Here is a 7325-nt window from a genome sequence, read left to right on the forward strand (position 1 = left end):
GTGCAGCCAGAGAACCCACCAAAACGGGGCTCTTCACTGCAGCAGAAGAGCATGCAGCTCCAGCTTGGAGTGCTTTAAAAAATATGTTAAGGTCTCTTGGGGTCATGAATTTAATGACTAAGGAGACTTAATATTTGTGTTTAATGTTGCTGGGGCTGCTGCAGTTCCTGCAGCGCCCTACAACATTAAACAAGCACTTGGTGGTGCCCCTGACCCAACTAGGGGAACCACCAGGATGTCAAAAATGTAAATAGGAATCCCTTGCAGGGCATTATGTGGCACTTGCTTGGAGCAGTAAATAAAAAATAAACAGGTGCTAGCCACTGTGGCCTGCCTGCTTCCTGCAAGCAGCCACAGAGGCCACTCAGGAGTCTGCAACTCTATTTCTTTGTATTTTTTATTTTTTAAATTGGAATGCTGCGGTGTCCACCCTGGCACCCCACAGAAGGATGGGGGATGCGGAGGGAGACCTGCATCCCTCACAGCCCCACCAATTCGGTGTGACAACATTAGTACGACCGGAACTAAAGAAGTGATAGGACAACTAACCAGTGCGTCTAAGGCACGTTCAATACCAGACAATTAGTAATCAATATCTATTTAACATTAAAAATAATTAAAACTAAAAATCAATAATTTATATTTTAAATAACTCATCTCCTACAAACCCAACAACCAGTTGTTAAATTAAAAACTACTAATTAAATTTAAAACATTTTAAATTACTTATTATAAATTACAAACTGTACCAAAAAATAAGAAACAATTATCTTAATACTAATAGCTAATAATAATATAATAACCCATATTAATTTAATAACTAAAAATTATATTTCATTCTACTACATCAAAGTAAACAATAATATACAAAGCGAAACTTTCAAAAATCATATTATGCCTAAAAAAATTATATCCTTCGTTTTTCTGTCTTCTGTCCAATTATATTTTTAGGTAGATTATATGTTTTACATGATATTCTGGTATCACAATATTTTGTATTATATATTTTGGAGGAATGCCGTCCACACCGCAAATAATCTGGTACAACATTTATGGCAAAATCCACCTGTTTTTTTTAAACATTCACAAATATGAGACACCGAACACCAAAAGGGTCGTTGCTCTAATAACAAAAGCATTATTATGACAAAAAATCTACATAAATAGGGATCATTCAAATTTCATGGGCATACATAAATAAAGTAAACAAATCATAAATTTCAGTATGCAACTTCAGAAAACCCATGCATGTATAATAATTTTAGCAAATTTACTGAAACAACTACAGTTAAGGGGAAGGTAAATTCAATGTTAAATAATATGGGGTACAACATACTATCTAAAAAGATGGAAAATTAACAGTTAACTTAAACCCTAACACAATCACTTTGAAGAACCGGGGTTTAACTCAGTGGCGTCAGGGGCACGCCTAAGATCTTCGAGTTCACCTGTCTTGGTATGCAGAGACACGGAATACTTCTGGATGGCATCAGAGACCACGTTTTAGCTGCAGCTAGTAACAGTGATCCTAGAAATACATCACAGTGTAAATTCTCAGGAGACTGCTCATTTTACTAAGGCAAGATGTCTCCTTTTATACCCAATATTCACATTATAAATGTACACCCACTGCACAAAATTCTAGTCAATAAGGTACATTTTCAAACAAAGTATCACATAACAAAAACTCAATTTACAGTATCCCAACCCAAAAGTTAATTATTAGGAATGTCCCAAATTCAATCTCCACAAGCCGGACAAACCTATAATTGAAAGCATAACCCATTTATTTTCGAGATTTTTATTGCGCAAACAAATACCCGAAGGTGTCTCGGCGCATGTAATGTAATGAAGAAACATAAAAAAGACACAGTAACAGATGCTGAACAAGATAAGGCATGTGCAAGGAAACTAAAAGTTAACGATGTCCTGAACATTGATTGGCAATCTCAGACAAAGATCGATCAGGGAAATTGGCTTTGCGAGGTCAGTTTCAGGTGAAGAGGTCAGTTTCTTACAGTTCATTTCAGAGTCAAAAAGAAACCTAGTTAATGTATACATGAACTAAGAAGGCCAGGCCACTTTGTTAGCCAAGCTACCTTCACAGGCCTACGTGAGGGCAACACAAAATGGTGGCACAGAACAAAATGGAGTCAGACTCGAGAATTACAAAACCTCAACCTCCTTTTGCCATTACGTAGGCAATAACCTAAGACTCATGTTAATCTGAATCTAGGTCTATATCGATATTCATTAGGTCATCAAGGTGTTGCTGTAGCATCATCTTATTATTCTCTACTTCTCTCGGGACACACATAGTAGCACAAAGACTACAAATGGCGGGACCAGACTGGATGCAAAGACAACAAGAGAAAAGGATGGTTAAAACCATACCAAGGAAAGTCAGAGTATTTACATTTTTGACATCCTGGTGGTTCCCCTAGTTGGGTCAGGGGCACCACCAAGTGCTTGTTTAATGTTGTGGCGGGCTGCAGGAACTGCAGCAGCCCCAGCAACATTAAACACAAATATTAAGTCTCCTTAGTCATTAAATTCATGACCCCAAGAGACCTTAACATATTTTTTAAAGCACTCCAAGCTGGAGCCCTCATGCTCTTCTGCTGCAGTGAAGAGCCCCGTTTTGGTGGGTTCTCTGGTTGCACTTTATGGCCTGAAAAAAAGTTAAAAGAAAGACTCAAACACCCGTTCAGGATTGTTTTTTTTTTTAATAAGGCTTTATTTAAAAAAAATGACAATCACTTTTATTAAACATTTCAATGTGTGAATATATTTAATCTCTATCGAATTATAATTATTGGTGACATTTTGACATGGATAGACTCAGAGATTTTATACAACCTAGAGATGGCTTGGTACACTGTAGGGGCATTATCTGGAATGTAAACACAGCAACTGGATCCAATCAATTTACATACTCTTCCTCGATCTGCAAGTATGATGTCTAATACCATACGGTCCTGCAAAGTCATAAGGCGGTCCCTTGAAGCTCAGCTGTATCATTACTAAGAGCACCTGCTGTCTCATTAAAATTGATTCAGAAAAGGGGGTGGTGATGGACAGAGTATCTGAATTAAGCAGACCACTCCTACCCAGTCCAAAGAACAGGGCTTGATCCATCACCGTTTTTTAGCTCACTGCACCATCCCAGCTCAGAACCTGGCTACATGCAAATTAGTCTGTCCCTGGCCCAGTGCATCATGGGAACAGGGCAGACCAAACTACCAAGCCAATTCTTACACTGGAAAAGAAACAAGCTTCTGGGGACCGGTTTCTGGCATTACAGCCGTTTTCGGCCCGGCTTGCTTGTATCCTGATGGTGCAGTGAGCAAGGGACTCACATCTGAGTATACCCTTCCACGCTTAGGGTGGACAAAATGATTCAGAAAAGGGGGTGGTGATGGACAGAGTATCTGAATTAAGCAGACAACTCCTACCCAGTCCAAAGATCAGGGCTTAATCCATCACCGTTGTTTAGCTCACTGCACCATCCCAGCTCAGTACCTGGCTACATGCAAATTAGTATGTCCCTGGCCCAGTGCATCATGGGAACAGGGCAGACCAAACTACCAAGCCAATTTTTACACTGGAAAGGAAACAAGCTTCCGGGGACCGGTTTCTGGCATTACAGCCGTCTTCGGCCCGGCTTGCTTGAATCCTGATGGTGCAGTGAGCAAGGGACTCACATCTGAGTATACCCTTCCACGCTTATGGTGGACAAAATGATTCAGAAAAGGGGGTGGTGATGGCAGAGTATCTGAATTAAGCAGACCACTCCTACCCAGTCCAAAGATCAGGGCTTGATTCATCACCGTTTTTTAGCTCACTGCACCATCCCAGCTCAGAACCTGGCTACATGCAAATTAGTCTGTCCATGGCCCAGTGCATCATGGGAGCATGGCAGACCAAACTACCAAGCCAATTCTTACACTGGAAAGGAAACAAACTTCCGGGGACCGGTTTCTGGCAAGCTCACTGCACCATCAGGATTCAAGCAAGCCGGGCCGAAGACGGCTGTAATGCCAGAAACGGGTCCCCGGAAGCTTGTTTCCTTTCCAGTAGAAGAATTGGCTTGGTAGTTTGGTCTGCCCTGTTCCCATGATGCACGGGGCCAGGGACAGACTAATTTGCATGTAGCCAGGTTCTGAGCTGGGATGGTGCAGTGAGCTAAAAAACGGTGATGGATCAAGCCCTGATCTGTTGACTGGGTACGAGTGTTCTGCTTAATTCAGATACTCTGTCCATCACCACCCCCTTTTCTGAATCGTCTCATTAAAAGTAGCTTCAACAACGCGGACAAGCTGTCGAATATGCCTACTATTGATCATAGGACCCCAGAAGGGCAGGAAGCCCTTGAAGAAATCTCCTACTTCGTGTGCTGCATTATCTTCCTGATTGAAGACACCTCTACCATATCTCGTTCTATGATAGTCTGAAGCAGTAGTGTCTATAGGGGGAAGCAGAAACGCCACATAACACGTTCCTGAAAAATCAGGTGGCAACCATGTGTAGGCTCTGTCATGACAAACAAAATATGTGCCTTTAGCTGGCACAAACGGTGGAGAAGTCCGAGATGAATAGACATAGGTTTGAGCACACACACTCTTACCTAGCTGAGCTTTCGGATTCGGACCATTACCTTGCAAACAAAAATGGCCTCGGTGGGTTACAATCCAAATAGGGGGGAGACCTTTTTCGTCTCTCCTTCTCTGTCATGCTGGTACTATATCCAGTCACGTTCCAACCAATGTTAGCCTGCACCTCATCCTTAGGGATAGCATTATATGCATCAATATCTCGGATCATAGCTACTATTCTCCTTATCAAGGCACTATTGCTCGAGTTATCTTTAAGGGAACGTAAGGGGCGTACCTCATTTGCATAGATAAACATGGTCTGAAAAGCCCACACAGACCCATTAAAAGGAAAAGGCAAAACCAAATATGGCTTACCTTTATCTGTCATATGAGGCATAAGACCACAAACCCAACAATTAGTGGTAATTACTACTAACTGATGCTGATGCAGCAACTGTATGAACGAGTTATTGACAAATTCTTATCTCCTTGTCTGTTCATGTTCAGGCAACGTATAAAACTGGTGCAAAGAAACAGTAGTGAAAGAAAGCATAGGTTGGGACGTGGGTGCAGATGTCTGTTGTGTAGCATAGACAGTCCAACCCACACAAGCTAACGTGATACTTAAAAACGTCAAAAAGCACAATATTATAAAACATTTGCTATGTATCAATGTACAAAATCTTGTCTTAAGATCTATTCTCTCAACATCTCTTTCAGTTACAACAGACTCCATCCTCTAACGTGCTGCTTGCGGCAATTTTCCTTTTTCACTCAAGTGTGCGTCCAGGCGTCCTAGACGCCCCTAGAACCGCAGACCTTTAGTCAATACGCGGGCCACCCCTTAAGTCTTATACCGCAACCCTGCAGCTGAACCCGGATGGTGGTTCAAAAAAAAAAAGAAAATAAGTCTCTTGTCTGAAAGAGTGTAATTCACAAAAAAAATCAGATTTTATTTGTCCTTTTTAGACCTTAAGTTGTAGCGTTCTTTACCAGGCACAGTTTGATCGTGGAAGAGTGTCTCTGGGTGCGTAGTATCAAGTCTCAAACACGGCTGCACAGCTTCTTGCAAGACTCCATCATCCGCACGTTCTGACTGAGTCCATTCCAGATGTGCATCACTAAAAGGTACAAATCTCAGAACCCTTTCACTCTCGGAATCGGCAACACCTTCCCAGACCCACTTATCGTACGGTAAGGGCAAAGGTATCTTCTTGCAATGGGTACCATGTACCCAGTTTTTCTTGCTGAACACCTTAATTGCAGTTCGAGTTGATAACAGGACCGGTCCATCTTGGTTCCAAGTTCTTTGACCTCTGGAAATTCCTGGTTAGAATCCAGTCACCAGGTTGAATCGTGTGGCCTGCGTCTACAGAAACTGAAGGCAAATTGTCATGGACCTGTTGGTGAAGAACACGCAATTTAGCAGTCAAATCATGTAAGTAGTCAACCAACATAGGGTACTCGATATCACTGTACTTCTTAGGCCTCGGCACACCCCAGACATTCGCCGGACGTCCAAAAACAATCTCGTATGGTCTAAGTCCCACGCGAGAATTTACTGTCAGTCTCATGAACAAAAGTGCCAATGGTAAGGCATCGGGCCATGTAAGACCAGAGCTCGCTTGCACGTTGGCCAACTTCAGCTTCAGAGTGCCATTATAGCACTCGACCAGGCCTGCTGGCTGGGGGTGATTTGCAGCATGAAATTTATGTTTAATACCCAGACCCGCACATACTTTCTTCATAATCTGACCCACAAATTCACTTCCATTATCACTCCATAAAATCCTTGGCAAGCCATATCTGGGAAAGAATTCTTTGAGCAAAACCTTGGCTGTAGACAAGGCAGTATTATCCTTTAGGGGGTAGGCCTCTATCCATCTGGAAAAGGCACAAACAACCACAAGGACATACTTCAAGTTATTGCATTTTTCCATATGAATGTAGTCTATATGCAGCACCTCGAACGGATACGTTGGAGGAGCAAAATGACCCGCTGAAGTTGGGGTTCCCTTTCCAGGATTATGCATCAAGCAAATCATGCAGTGTTTAACCAAATTCTCAGCACACCTAGGAATTCCACAATTCTGCCATACCGGAGATAACAACTTACATATCCCTTTTGAACTAATTTGAGCCAACCCATGAGCCATAGTAACCACCGGAAGCACATATGCATCCGGCAACAACCATCGCTGGTGCTCTGACAACTCAACCCAACAGCCTGTTGAATCCAACATTCCCGTACTCTCTCTCCACATACTCAATTCTTTCTCAGTAGTTTCTGCCTGAATCATCTTCACACTTTCTGTTGTATCTTCACACATTCCTCCTTCCACAACCCTTCGGCAGGACCTGCAACATACATCCGACTCGTCACATCTTTCGCCGTTTCTCTCACTACTTCATCTGCAAACGCATTCCCTCGACCTACATCATCTGTAAGCTTCTTATGCGCACTACAATTCACTATCGCAATTTGGGTCGGCAAAATAAGTGATTCAAGAAGTTCACTCACTAATTGTCCATGCTGAATTTTCGTACCATGGGAAGTAAGAAATCCTCTCTCTTTCCACAAGCGACCAAAACTGTGAGCCACGCCAAATGCGTATTGGCTATCAGTATAAACATTCACTCTCTTTCCTTTTGACAACACACACGCTCTAGTCAATGCTATCAACTCCGCTGCTTGCGCTGAATTCTGTGCAATACGTTCTGTTTCAACAA

This window comes from Lissotriton vulgaris, chromosome 6 (assembly GCF_964263255.1).
Source record: "Lissotriton vulgaris chromosome 6, aLisVul1.2, whole genome shotgun sequence".
Taxonomy (NCBI): domain Eukaryota; kingdom Metazoa; phylum Chordata; class Amphibia; order Caudata; family Salamandridae; genus Lissotriton; species Lissotriton vulgaris.